Genomic DNA, 15423 nt, shown 5'->3' with positions numbered 1-15423 from the left:
TTTGAGTTTCGTTTTTATTGGGAAAAGACCCTGTGGTCATCCCAGCACTTTGGTTGGCTTTGCTGAGGAACTGGCTGTCCCTCAGTAGGCTTTCTTTATGTAAGCAAGTCGTTTGGCTCTTTTCAGCCGTCTTAGCGAAAAAGTGGCAGCTAGTGTACCGCAAGGCAGTCTCTTGGGCCCAATAGTGTTTCTCGTGATATTACCATTCCTATGTGCGCGTAGTCGGTGGCTATGTTTAATTGTTTGGTCTTTGATGGCTGTACTTTCAGGTTCCTATGCAGATCCTCATTACGAATGGACCAGGGAGCTTCTACTATGCTTCTAAGCATTTTATTTTGGAACGTTTATATTACTTTCAGGTTTGATTCTTTGGCAACCCCAGAGCTGGATGCCGTACCTCTATATGGACCTTAGGATCTGCTTATAAAATAGCTGTTGTCGATGGTCGGTTGAGAATCCTCCCCAATAGCAACATCTGCGTGTATCTGGCATTTAGCAAGTCCTTTTTTGTTAGGATGCGTCTTTCTCAGCTGAGCTAGGCTAAAGCTTCGACCACCATACCTAAATATTTAACCTCACTCGCTTGTGGCACATCTTGTCCGGTTATAATGGCTGTAGCTGGATTCTCTTTTTAAGGTTTTGTTTGCAAAACAAAACCTTATTAAAATCGGTTCAATGTCTGTCTGTCCGCCTGTCGGTCCGTCTGTCTGTCTGTCTCTCACAGGCACTTTTCTCAGAAACGGCTATACCGATTGACACGAAATTTGGTGAGAAGGTGGGACCTATGCACCCCTAGACATGCAGTGAGTGATATCCTTCTAAGTTGAGATTTTGGGGGGTCCCCATGCATGTAAAAGAGGGGGTGTACAATTTTTTTTCACCAAATATGCTCATGTGGGGTATCAAATGAAAGGTATCGATTAGTACTTTTAAAGCCGGTCTTTAAGGAGATATTTGTTAAAAAGGCGAGGAGTGGGAGGGGTGGAAAGTGATGATTTCTTTAACGGACCCATTCTCGGAAACTACCCAACCGAAAAATTTGGAAAAAATCATGAAGCTGCCTCTATATGGTGCCCAGGCCTCAAAATACTCTCCATATCGATATCTGTTCAAATTAAGTTAATGATAGTACATTACCATATTTTTGGGAAATTTGAGTAAAACCTCTCTTATGTTTATCCCAGAGTTATGAAAGTGATAGTAGTATAAAATATAATATGAAGAATATCATCTCCACAAATGAATTCAAGATTACGGCGGTCTGCACGAAGCACTGGCACATAGGGAACCATGCCGCTAAGCTCGGCTTACCCTACAACTCGCATTGCCGAAGCTGCGGAGAAGGAAGGGAAACCCTCATGCACTTTCTCTGCGATTGCCCAGCTCTGGCTCGAGTCTGGCTGCGCACACTGGGTAAACTATTCTTTGGGGACCTCAATGAGATTTCTAGCTGCAGGGTCGGAGAGCTGCTTTCCTTCGTGCATGCTACGGGCTGGCTCTGAAGCTCCGAGCCAGCTGGACTCTGCTTCCCTGTTCCTATAACAACAGTCACGGTCTTAGGAGTTTGTGGCATCAAAACGGCGCACCAAAGCGCTAATTGGGCTCCTCGGAGCGGCCACTGATACCTACCTACCTACCATCATCTCCAAGTTTGATCGAAATCATACTATTAGTAACAAAGTTACAATAGCTTAAAATTGTCTTTACCGTGTAAATTTACAACCCGAAGTACTAAATCTGACATGCTAAATGCACATTCTTAACGGGCTACGTACAAATGGGATAGCTCTACACTCAAATATCACACAAGAAGCAAACAAAACCTTTCATACCTGAAGCGCCTAGCTTCCGGTTTCCCGACTTGTTTGTTTGTGAAGTTAATATACGTTGATTTGTCTTCGTTTAATTTTATTTTCTATTTCTGGGTCCATTCTATAATGATGTCAATAGCTGTGTTGTGATTTTATTTTTGCATCTTCCGTAGTTTTGCCTGCGGTAAGGATAGCAGTGTCGCTCGCAAATGTCATTATTTTGACTTCTTCGCAGGAAAGCATATCATTGGTATACAAGGGAAACACTGCCCTGCGGTACACCAACTGCCATTTTTTTCAGTTCAGAGTAGGTTCCTTCGTATTTCACTCTGAATAGGCACTCTGAGATATAAAAAAATTCTTCTGGGGGTTCCTATGTAATTTATACAACAGAATTTGACGCCGCAAATTATCAAACGCCTGGGTGGCTTCAAGAAAAATGGCTGAGCACATTCGCTTTTAAAGGTTTTGTCTAAAACAAAACCTTATTAAAATCGGTTTACTGTCTGTCTGTCTGTCTGTCTGTCTTTTTTTTTATGGATGGTCCTGGAAGTCTTACAAAGCCACTGCCGCGCCAGGTTGCAGCAGTGTGTGGGATTCTCACCCACTAAAACCACCCCCATTTTCTCCTCCTTCCTTCCCCGCGAAACCGCCGCAAAGCATTACTTCGCAGAGTGAATTACGCTTTAATCGACCTAACCTTCCGTTCTTCGCGTCTCCTAGCGCGCTCCGTTTTTGCAAGTTCCTCCTGTATACTTTTGATTGCGAAGTTCACCGTACATCAGTTTTCCTTCGACTTCAGCATTTCCCCGACGATGTTCTGCGGGCTTAGGTTGATTTTCAGGGAGTCTTCCAGGCTCGTCAGTAAAATCGTTGACAGTGGAACATAACATGCTCCGGGGCCTTGAGTGCGCAATCATATTCAGGACAAAAGGGAGAATCATCCAGCCTGAATTGGTGCAGATAATTCTTGTACCTGACAGGAATTGCGTCAGATGGTAGTTAATTTCGCTGTGTCGTCGCTGGAACCACTCGTCAATACGGATAATCAAAGTATGGGTTCAGCGACCCTTCTGCGAGACATCCCACTGTCGCTGAAATTTTTCCAGCGACTCTCACCTTGCTGCCTTTCGGTATTCTGCATCCTTTTTAAGTGGATTCATTTTCCTTTTCTCGTACAGACAGCATGTCTCACATTCACCGGATCATTCCCGCAATAACACACGCTACGTCGCCTGATATTGTTCTGAAGGCGCCTCAAACCCTTAGCGCCACTAAACGGTAAGTCATATTTACCCTCCTCCGATTACTTTCACACGCTAGTGCTTCCTCCCAAGCTGGTGCCGAGTATAATAGTCTTGGAGCGAGCCACTTCGGTCGCAAGTAATCTGCGACTGTATCTGTATCCAATGTTAGGCATCATCCGTACTAATGCTACACTGGTTTTTGCCACTTTCTCACAGACATAGTCCAGGTGTCCCTTGACATTCATTTTAGCCTCAATCATTACCCGCAGATATTTGATAACCGGTTTCGAAGTAGTGATGTGACCACTAGCACGAATATTAACCGTATTCCTCTTCTTACGGTAATAATCAAGACAGCCGTCTTTTGTTTCGCAAGGTCAAGCTGAACCATCTCCAGCCACGCCTTTATGACGTTAATAGTTTCGTTAGCGTACACTTAAACGTTTTGGGTGTATCACGACGACAACCACAGTTAGATCATCTACGAAACCGATTATTGTGGCCTCCTTTGGCACGGGAAGGACAAGGACCCCAATGTACATTACGTTCCGCAGTACACTGAGCCTTATAGTAGTCCTAAAAAGACGGTGTACTGCTTGGATCCTGGATGTTGGACTGTGGAATGAACTGAATTAATGAGGTGCTATTAGATTTCGATCCTCAATGATTTGCTTCAATCTCTTGAAGAGAAACCTTTCAAATAGCTTGGCTGTAGTAGGGAGTAGCAATATTGGTTGATACCATTCGACTCCACAGAGATTAGCCTGTATCTTTTTGTGCTGTAAGGTTCGAGGTGTATCTGTTGAAGGCCTCGTTTCAATATTTGTTAATTAAGGCCTGTAGCTTGTTTATCAAAAATTGTAGGTTTTTTTTTCCTTTCTGTTGTGCTATATTTACATTATTGACAACATCGATGTATTTGTCTGAGAGCCCCGTAGTTACGAAGAAATAAATGACGTCGGTTTTTTTGTCACGTCAGTCGGCCAGTATGTAGGCTTACCGCTGAAGTGGAAATTGCACTTTTGGGCTCTTCTCGCTTCGAATAATGCTCTGCCTCCGAAAGTTGTTAACATAGATCCCCAGAATCCATTTTTTGCATTAAAGCCGCCTCATAAAATGAAAGTGCTTCCGATAAACTGGAAGGGTCGAGCGAAGCTTCGTTTTTAACACCGGATCGGATCGGACAGTATATTGAGGAGTTCTCCACAACTTTGTTAAATGGTACACCAATAGTAACAGGCTACATTTTTCATCTTCAATTTTCTGTTCCTCATGGTGTCTGATATTCTCATTAATGGGGATTGTAGTTCCCAATCTGGCTTGTCAACTGGGATGTGTTGCATGATATGAGTAAAAGCCACGGATTTTAGCATTCATAAGCCCGTGAGGTTGTTTCCTTAGATAAGGCATATATCTATCTACTCAGTATTAAGAAAGACTTCCAACTCTTGTATGTGCTGTTGCAGTCCATTTGCCTTTTCAGGACATTTGTCATTTGGTTTTCTTGTTATATTTTTGGCTCCTTACGTTATACTGCTTGAGTTTGTAAAAAATTTGTTTGTTTACTATTTGTTGTTTGTCAAGACTTCTATCGGTTTTGGGTGGCTCAGTTTGTGTGTGACTGAAACCTTGGAATCTTTGGAACTGGGGTATTAGGTCACTGAATTTTCTCAGTGCTTCTATTTTTACCCTCAAATTAAAGATAGATCATAAGTTGTCTTACGGGTCTTCTCTATTGTCAAATGTGAGTATGAACAATGGTAGTCGTCGATTGTTGATGATTGTTTCTCCCTTTCCATTAATTTTTTTTCGGGTTTTTCATATATTCACATATATTTCGTTAGGTCAACGTGCCAAAGAGACGATATTGTGCTCATTGGCATGTTGAGTGAAGTCCCCTAGCCATAACCTTGAGAGGCCTGTTGTTTTTGTCTTCTTAGGTGTACCATTCGATTTTTTCCATGTTTAGCTTTTTCGAGAGGGCTCTGTAGTCATCTATGTTGACAGTATGTACTTTTCAATCCTTGTTGTTTAAAGCCCCCTTTATCATGGCCGCCGAAGGGTTCTAACTTTCTGGTGCTTATCGATTCAGCTAATATTAGTCGGCGGAGAAAATTTCACTTTCAATTTCGTTAGATTTTTCGCTTTACCGCTTTTCATCGGACTTTTTCTAATGATTTCCGGTGACGAGTCTGCCTTTCTTTTCTTGGAAGATCCAGCCAGCTTCTCTGGCCAATTCTTCTTCATCTGTGTGGTATCCTTCAGGCCAACCAGAGAGATGAGAATTTCGCTTTTCTGTTGTAGTTCTTTAATTTGCGAACTAAGCTGTTATGAACGTTTCTCTAGCTTGTGGAGCTTTACACGCAGTTCCCCATTTTCCCTTCCCAGAGGTGTTTTCACTACATTACTAGGTTTTCCATCCTTTGGCGATAGAAACATTTTTTGATTGTTTGGATTACATTTTTGATCAATGCTGGTGATCCTGTAACCCTCGAACGAAGGGTCGATCATATGCAATAAAAGGTCCACACCAGAATCCATGGGACCAACCTCGGACCATCCTTCTGAGAGGGTTTATTTTCCAGTAAAACTGGTCTGCCACCTGGGGTATATGTTCCACTGTGTTGTTCCATTGCGTATAGGTGTGTGCAATTTATACCTCTTGCCAGATTCTGCGGTCAATGTATTAGAGTGTACGCTGGGATGCCGCTCATATTTGTTCACCACACGACCATTGTCTCATGGTTATCAAGGACTACCACTGGGAGCTGTGATTCGACTTGATCCAGACATGGACAAGAATCATCACTGGCCTTTGTCGAGTTAAAGGCAATCAAGAACTTTACCTTGTGTATCTAAACCCATTCAACCCCTAAAAACTCATTCATCTCCAAATTCCAGATTCCAAACTAATAATTTTTCTATGAGCGGGAAAATCGTCTCCGCTCTTGTTAGATTAAATTTTTAGATAAAAGGAAAAAACGGATTATATAACAGCCTTTTCCTCCTGGGAAACACTGAAGTGCTTAACGACTATAATATCACCTTAAGTCATAGCTCAGACAGTTTGCAATCAAATTACAGAACAACATGATCACTCGTAACTAGAAACTACCGAGCAATGTATCTGAAACTTTTATATCACCTTTCAAAGCTCGTTGAATTCTATAATAAGAATACAAACCCACTGCGGCCCTCCTTACTTGGCAATCTCACCTGAAAATGCCATAAGCGCCATTTATTGCAAATTACAATGTTGCTATCAATTTGTTTATGCTTTTGTGTACTCAACTATGCTAATAATGAGCAATTAGAGTAATAATAACATGAATTTCAGCGTTTCGAGCAGACGTCTACATGCGTGATTAATAGATACGAGTATGCCTCAGATTCGATGTATATTCGCATTAAGATTTTCATTACTTCCGTGAATTTACCTACAACCATAATTAATGACATATTGTACATAGTCGGACTGGTCAGATATTAATCAAAGTTGGTGCTAGTTGCGGCGGCTAAGGAGCTACAATTGGTGTGAATAATTGCTTCTGATTATGATTTGAAATTATTTGAAGTTATGCTTTTCTCGAGCGTGAGACAATTTATTTGCTTATGTTTGAATGTTGATTGCATAACAACAGCAAACATGTTCGTCTGGACTTTGAACATGAGCCGACTTCTGAACCGGTAACTTTATGATATATGATAGACGGAAACGGGAGAAATAGCACATTTGGTAGCCCAATTTCTGCATAAACAACTTAGCCCTCCCATTTTTCCCCTAGTTTTTCAACTAGGCCGAAATAATCGATCAACCAGTCATCAATATTTTCAAGGATCTTCTGGCTCCTTTTCGGGCTTCTCCATAGCTGGATTAAGGCTTTACATTAAAAATATGACTAAGGAAAATGATAAGGACACGCCCTTGAAGACAAACCGTGACTCACCATCTATAGCCATACCTATGTGAGTGAAGAGTGCTTCAGCAATTTGCCTGATATTTGGCAGGCCCTCAAGTTCAGTCCTCATCTGTGCCTGAAAGCTGAATGAAAGTTTATGTACAGAAGCTTCTTTGCTGTACTGGTATATTCTGCAGATAATGTCCTTGGATATCTATTCCCATGAGATTATAGTTTATCCTACATGATCCGTGAATTTCGCCACTATAATCGTAAGATATATGTAGTTCAACTTTAGTCAATCAAGCACGTTGGTTTATATGTTCTCAGAAGCAGAAGCTTTTATTTCGCCAACTGTGCCATTATAACGGTTACTGTGTCAGAATTAAGGACGATTGCTGCCGCGATCTAGGATGACATAATTTTTTTTTTACGTGTCAAGAACAACATGGAGAAGTTGAACAGATGAAGCTGCAAGAGCTAGGTTTGGAAAAAACATTTTAGACAGGATTGGAAAATCAGCGGTTGACGTTTGTGGAAAAATGACGTCTTTGGGTGCCTTGGAAGGAAGGGGCCTGTAATCGGAAAGACACACAATCCCCGGCTAAGTATTATGATCGTTATTAAAGAGTTCTTCGTCCATCTTGAATAGTAGAATAGTGAAGTTCGTGACAAGAACAAAGGAATATGATGTTTGTCAAAAAAAGGAGACGTCTTGCCGCGAATGGCCCAAAGTATGAATTGGGAAAACCCTCTTTGTTAACAAGGCATATGAAACAGCGTCTAGATTTCATAAGAAAGTATTCGTAGTAGACTGATAAGGCTAGAGATAAGGTCCTGTTGTCCGATAAGTCAAAATCAGCTGTTTGGACGAGAATGATCGCTAGTGAATGTAAAAAACTCCTAGAGGGAAATTACAGGCATGGCATGTAGAGTCAACCCTTATTTGGTGGTTCCATAATGGTGTGATTTGTATGATGGTCACAGGCGTTGAAGAACTTAACATAATCGTTGAAGAGGGGACTGCAACATCGTTGATATTTTGAGTGAGGAGCTCTTGGAATATGTAGAAAATCTTGATATGATTACTTGGAGCATTACCTTTCAGCAAAACAAAAATCCTAGATATACTCCTGATCCAATGGTACGAAGGCGAAACTCTTTAAAGGAAAATTCTGAAATTAGAATGATATAAAAGTGAATCCGGAAGGTCGGGATTGAAATGTAGACACCTCAGAGGTGTTCACTACTGTTATAAAGTCCTTAATACGCGTTCTTTCTAAAGTACAAACTGACAGTTGAAAGTGAAAAATTTGAATTGCTTTTGAAACTATGGTAGATAATGTGTTTTAGGCGATAAAAAACATTGAGAGTTAGCTGTAGTTTGGATATTGCGACCCATTTGACAGTCTATTGCAATTACCAAGATAAGCTAGGTAGTAGTGCAATAACAGAAGTTAAAAGCCTCCTCATAGGCTAGTCGGAATCTATAAGTTTAGGTATCTACACTTGCCTTGTGAGGATCAGGAAGTTGCGTTGCACGTACTCAACTTTGGAGTATGCATTCGTTTCAGATTGCTTAATCGTCCGTGAATTCCTTTAGGAAATCTCAAAGTTGCAAGACTATTTCGTCCATCGACAAGACACATTTTGAAGTTCCAAGTCGATTCTTTCCAAATACAGGTCAAATTTCGAAGTTTCCAGCCATTCGACGACAAATAGCAACCAGTTTATTTATTATTTATTTATAGGACCAGGATAAGGCTGAATTGATTGAAGGAAGGTGCATTATCTACGCATTGTCAAAATTCCTGTCATTTTTTGCTGTTCTGTCTCTAGTTCTTTTTTTGTTCATTGATATATTTGATGTTTGATTCAGAATCGATTCAAACAAATCCTTTTCCCTTCCACCACTTCCACCCTTCGCCCGTTAATTTTCGGGCTGCTATAAATAAGAATCATTATCTACTTTTTGTTGTTGGTATGCTACGCATTTTTTAACTGACAATTAGATGGCAAGTGTCTGGACAACTGAGTGCTTAGAGCACATGGCTGTCGTACGGAAGGTCGCGGTTCAAATCTCACTGGTGGCAGTGAGCCAGGCCAGGCCAATATGTCACTCGATAAATTAGCAGTGAAATAATGGGATGTCTGCGAGGAGATCTTCCGTCAACGTACCAACTATAGGAACGGGTTCAGAGAGCGTAATACGCTGCCATTACTCGTGAAACGATTAAATCTCGTCCAGAAGATGTGGAATGACTTTGAGACAACTGGCAATATCATCAGGACCAAATATGAATCAAAAACGGATCATCCACAGTTCGATATGGATTATTACCAGGAGATCCAGAAGGCTTATCTCCAACTAATGGGCGAATTGCAAGCCCTAAATGACATTCTTTAGTCTTCAGATACCGGAAACGCTGGTATCGGGAAATCTGAGGATCCAGCGCAACCTACTTCATCATATCGTAATCTATCGATAAATCAACTCTTTAGCATACGGACCAGTTGGGCCGCATCTATCGACAAATAGGAGTCGTTAATCAAATCGTTGAAAAGGCTCTTGGTGACTACAGATACAGATACATCGTCGAACAGGCCCAAGATCACATTACGACGCTGACAGAATAATTCAGGAGCGTTCTTGGCACACAACCATCAAATAGTAACACTATCATAGATGAGACAAATACATCAGCCAACAAGGCAAACCCATCGTGGAACAAGGTTACAAAGTGGAGGAGGTAACAGTATTCAAAGTCGATCATAACAAATTGGACCCCTAGAGAGAGCTTCTTCATTGGAAAAGCACATCTAATTTTAACTGATGCGCGATGAAGACGGATATTGAGGAGATTGCTCACATACTACAAAAATGTAGTTCAAATACCGTCAATTTCCTAAGGTATATTTCATTTTTCAACATTCAAATTTCTCGGTAAACCATGAGCTCGTAATACAATAGGTTTCCAAGTCACCTCAAAGGAAGGAAGCAGATTCTCACGTGATATCTTGTTACACATAGTTTGCCTGAACGTACCCAATGATATCGAACTTCGAAACTTTCAAATAGAGGCAGCTCTTCCAAGACGGGACAGCTTTTAATAGAGTTGACCACGTGAACTTACTTGTTAGTTGTGACATGTTGAAGTTTTTTGTTTGGTATATTTGTTCTTTCTTTCACCAACGGCACGTGCTGCAGCTAACCCGCAGTTCGGCGTAATGTGGACCGAGGCGAGGACACACATATTTAATCACGTGCCTTGACTCAGGAGTCAAAAAAACAAAACACACCCGGGGTAAACTACTCTAACAGAGACGAGAAGTCTCGAGGCGGAGTGATACCACCGAGGATTTCAATTCCAAAAGGAGCTAAAATGCCAAACGACTTAATAAGAGCAAGGACTAACTCACAAAAAACTAACGCACGGGGAGTGGACGGGGATGGATCAGCTGCTTTCATTATATATATAGCTATATAAATTACACAACAAAATCAATTAGTAGTAAACTTATACCTTAATTGGGCATGTCCATCAGGGTGCACCGGTTGTGTCATTGCAGCTAATATATCAAGGATTGCTCCATTATAAGCTGAACATAGCGATTTCGTTTGGATTAAATTAGTCTCCACGCACCACGCCGCATTTATTCTGAAAAGAGTACCTTAGTAAATTACACCCTTACAATAATCTAGTCCTTTTATATATCGATCGCGGAACTTGATCCTTCATATGGTTGACCTTATCGTCGACATGGTGCCTTCACTCTTGACAGCGGTCAGAGTCGCAATGGATTCGATGGAAGATGTTGTCACCGCGGACACGCCAGCATCCTCATTTTGTACGGATACCGCCTTCTTACGGTTCGCAAAACAAACGGTCAAGGCGCTACTAAGGCGCACATCGACGCTTGCGCCAGACACGACCACTAAACAGGTGCCTAACATAACGGCGGCAAAGGCTGTAATGTAGAATAAAACTCTCGGATCTAACTCTTACGGGGGTTGAATTTCCCGATTGTTCTTAGAGTTTACGCATTGCTTGACACTTTCTAAAGTGGTAAGGGCGACCTCCTGCGTGGGATGCATTTATTTGATCGTAAAGCGCAACTTATTGGTCCGACGGAACTTACTATTCGTCAAGTTTCTCCCCAGGCGGTCAACTATCTTCCATCCTTCCAATTTTTGATCTCCCAACCTCAAAAAAACGTGCACGACCCACTCCGCACTTGTCACCTTCCTCCTCTTCATCTTTTTTTTCCCGAAAAAACAATTTCCCAGCCATGTAGCAAAAATTAAAAAAAATGTTAATTTCAAACTGGAATATTAGAACGTCAAAAGCAGCCAGAAAAATTATACATGCTGCGCCCGTCCTTTTTCCGGATCTAGAAAAAGCGTTTGACCGTGTGCCACACTTACTCATCTGGTATGCTCTATGACTACACTTTGTGCCAGAAGAACTTGTGCGCTGGGTTCAATTCCTCTACCACGATCCGAACAGTAAAGTTCGAAGTATGGCGGGTGTATCAAATCCGCTTTGTGTCTCAGCGGCAGGGGCTTGTCCGGAACTGAGCGATTTAAATATCTCGGGTCAATGCTATCAGCCCATGGAGAATTGCGTTATAAAATTGCTTCAGGCATTAACGCTACCTGGATGAAATGACGTTCCACAATTGGTGTTCTTTGTGATCAACGTATCAACGATCGTCTCAAATCTAAAATTTACCTCAATGTCGTCCGTCCTATCACTCTCAATGGTTCTGAGTGTTGGCCGACTATAAAAGACAATGAACAGCGTCTTGCGGTAATGGAGACGAAGATGTTGCGTTGGACTAGTGGTGTGACACCTTTTAATCACAACCGAACTGAGGATATCCGCGATCGATATGGGGTTGCACCGATCGTGGAGAAACTGCGAGAGAGAGGTCTTCAATGGTAAGGTCACGTAATTTGCGCTAAGGAGAATTCACTTGCCAAGATTGATTTGAACATCGAAGTCGATGGTAGGCGGCGAAATGGGCGGTCGAAACAACGGTGGCTTGATACGTTGGATGGGGATTTAAAAGCCTCGCGATTGCGTCCATATTAGGCATTTGATAGAACCAATTGGCGAAATCGATTAAGACGAGCCGGCCCCGCTTGTGAACGGAACAAAGGCTGAAGAGAAAGAAGAAAAAGAAGATTCATTCGGATGTAATCAGGATACATTTGTCTATAGTCGGATTAGACTGGATCGCCAAACAGCTGATCTCTATCAAATCAATGACAGATAGACAGACCGATCTTGCACCCAATCTCAATGAAACGAAATTTAATTTGTTCTGAAGATAGTCGCAAAGGATGTATTCCCATAAGATACCAACCAAATTAAAAGAAAAACTCACCAATTTCAACGATTGCAGCTTTTACTTTTACTCTATTGAAACTGTCTTGTTTCGAAATTATCTTCAGATGTTGGCAAAGAATTACCAATAACAGTTTGGTAAGCACTTGGTATTCGCAACTTGGAACCTAACGAACCATTGCTTTGAAGCTCTAATCGCACTTTTTATTAATTTATCATAAACGGTTCATATGCCATCATAACAACATAATAATTACTTTCTCACCTGCCAATCCACTTTCTAACTGTGTCAATATACATATTCAAATAGAAACAATCTTTTTTCTTTATGCAAAATAATGAGTTTTGATAAATACAGAAAAAGTATTTTGAATTGTTTTTGCTCATTATTTCGATTATGTTGAATGTGAATTCAAATGGTTCGTCAAACTCTCCTGTGGACGTAATTATATGACACCACGACTTAATTGACCTAAAAAATTAAAGTTTGATCAAAGAGTATTAAACTGTAGTCCTTGTCGAGTTTTTACAGTCTTTTCACGAGTACATGTGGCGGAAAAAGGTCGTTGGACAGTTTTTGTAGCAAGACAAGAGACAATTTTAGCACTTGGACAGTATTTGCTTTTTTCTTATCTAATTTTTAAGTAAATTTCAAGCGTCTCATCAGATTTGAAAATTTACTTTTTCGCATGAATCCTACGCCTACATTTGCTATTACTCCAAGTCGAAAGATCATCTGGAACAATGTTACTCCTTCTTGGAAGCACCCTTGAACCCTGAAGAGTGAGTTCATTTTCAGCCCATACGCGGATTGTTGATATCCGATCGAGAGTATCCCCTCAGGACACGGACAGAACAAAAAAGATACTCGGCATAGTTCAAGCGCTTCTAAACTTCAGACTCAACAGCAATCAGTGCTGGGCAGCACTTGAATAAATTGCAAATAGATTTTCTTATATCTGGTCGTAAAGTTAAATCATAAATCCGTCCGCCTACGTACGACGTCTATGATCTTCATTCCGCAAAGTATCTACTACTCGTATCTTACCTTGATGCAGGTCCAGGTAGTGCTGTACCGTCATTCTTCCATCGGCCATGAATCAAATTCGTTTTCACATACGTGAACATATATCTGAAATTCACTTGCGCACATTTCTCTCAGATCTTTTGCAAAAGCACGACGTGTATCTTCAGATAGAAAGGTATTTCAGTTTTAATTGCATGCTGCTAACATTTTAGTATAATGTACGATCGCGATCAGTGCAAAGTAGTGAAGTGCTTTCCTACTTTCGATTTCGAAAACAATTATCCGCTTAGAGTAAATATCACCTCAAATTAAGTCGGCATTAAAGCTGGCTAAAGCGAAATTATCGATCACCGCGGCGGTGGCGGCACTGGTGATCACGTCCAAAAGAGATCTTTTATGGACTTTTCTGCACAAATTGCTACCTAGGCCGGCTTCCTTGTACGACTTTGCACGGTATAAACCTTGGCTTGATTGAGGATTTTTTTCCGATCGCCAAGAGTAAACGGAAATTTCATTCAGCAGCTTTGGAGTGTTAAAAAAGTCAGATAGGTGTTCCAATTTTAGATTTGCTAATTAAGCAATCGGTATCAAAGTTTGACAGATATGCCGGTGATTTCGAAAAGTCTGAAGCAAAAAGTTAGTAGAAGGTATGAATGGATAAACTGTTAGTTGAGTCTAGTATCGACGAATCTATCGGTTCAACCCAGGATCCAAAAAGAATATTAAAGACCAAACAAACATCCATAAAGAGCCCTGGGCGATGAAATAGAGGGGCCGACCCCAACCGTCCTGAATATGACATAAAAGATAGCAATACAAAGGAGAAACTATTTATATGGCCTATACTCCAGCAGGGGATGAAAAGGGAAAGAACAATTCAACAAGCTCGAACCCCCGATCGTTAGATATGTTAATTGTCTGACCCCATATTTTGAGGATTTGGAGAGCTAATTTTTATATAAGATTCACTCCCAATAAACAGTGTCTTTTTCAAAATTAGCTGATTCAACCATCACTACCAGATTTATTCCAAATTTCAGCCTTCGATATCTTAATCTCCCTTGCCCTCTTACTATCATTTGATTCGACCGATCAACTTCCTCATCAAAATTAAAACAAAACAGAAATCAACCTGTTTCCTCCCTTCAAGTTAATCAACGAAATTTTACGCCAAAAATTTTGGGTACTTTTTTCCTGCAAATCCGTTGATTGATGATTGATCTGATTAAGGTAGCCAAAAAAGTTTTCGTTACCATCAAGAAGTCACACAGGCAATTTTACTGAGTTTCGGTTAGGTGCTAATTAATTCCGTTAAAATCGTTTTTTATAAATAACAATGACAGAGCTTTTAGTGAAAATTTGGATAACAATCTGAAGAAAGTGTAATGGTATGACTGTCATTTAACTTTTAATTAGTCATGGAACTTTTTGAAAATTATCACTAGTCATCAAATGATACATTCCTTGAGACTTTACAAATGAAATGGAAATATTTTTGGGTAGACTTTGGAAAATAAATGGCCAGTGAGAATTTTCATCTTTCGTAATAGTAACTGTTTGTAGCCATTGTTATGATTACTGAGTGAAACACAACGATTAAATGGTCACTCTGCCATACTTTCTTGGTTTTGCGGTCGTAAAATTTTGTGTTTCTTTCAGTTTCTTCCTTGACTGGATAGGTTTTTCCATCCAAGAATGGAAATCCCCCATGTCGACTCCACTAAAAGCAATTTGGATTGGCAAGTATCATCAGTATCAAAAAATCTAAATAACTTTCGGGCAAATAGGGTGAGAAATACCAATATCGAATCGGAAAGGAAACTATCATGATCAGCAGTAAATAGGGTTACATGCTATGAAAATTGCACAAGCAAAATTAAAGAAAAAGTTGTAGTGGCCGTACTGGCTTCGTACGGCTTCGTACTAGGGGCGGAATTTCATTCGCCTTTTTCGGGATTGATTTTCTGAGATAATGCATTCCATAATGTGTAAAAATCCCTTTAGCCTGGCATTTTTTCTGTACCCCTTTAATTGCCCTCATTTATCTTTTTTTATTAAATAATTTCCCTCCAGGCTTTCACCTAAATA

At 40.6% G+C, this 15423-nt stretch overlaps 1 protein-coding gene across 6 annotated transcripts in view; it reads right to left on the bottom strand.

The window, feature by feature from the left end:
- LOC119647592 (rho GTPase-activating protein gacF) overlaps positions 1-15423 on the bottom strand; it is a 590569-nt gene that overhangs the window by 266450 nt on the left and 308696 nt on the right. The window lies entirely within an intron of this gene.

This window comes from Hermetia illucens, chromosome 2 (assembly GCF_905115235.1).
Source record: "Hermetia illucens chromosome 2, iHerIll2.2.curated.20191125, whole genome shotgun sequence".
In the NCBI taxonomy this organism is placed as follows: Eukaryota; Metazoa; Arthropoda; class Insecta; order Diptera; family Stratiomyidae; genus Hermetia; species Hermetia illucens.
This window is presented reverse-complemented; position numbering and strand designations above follow the sequence as displayed.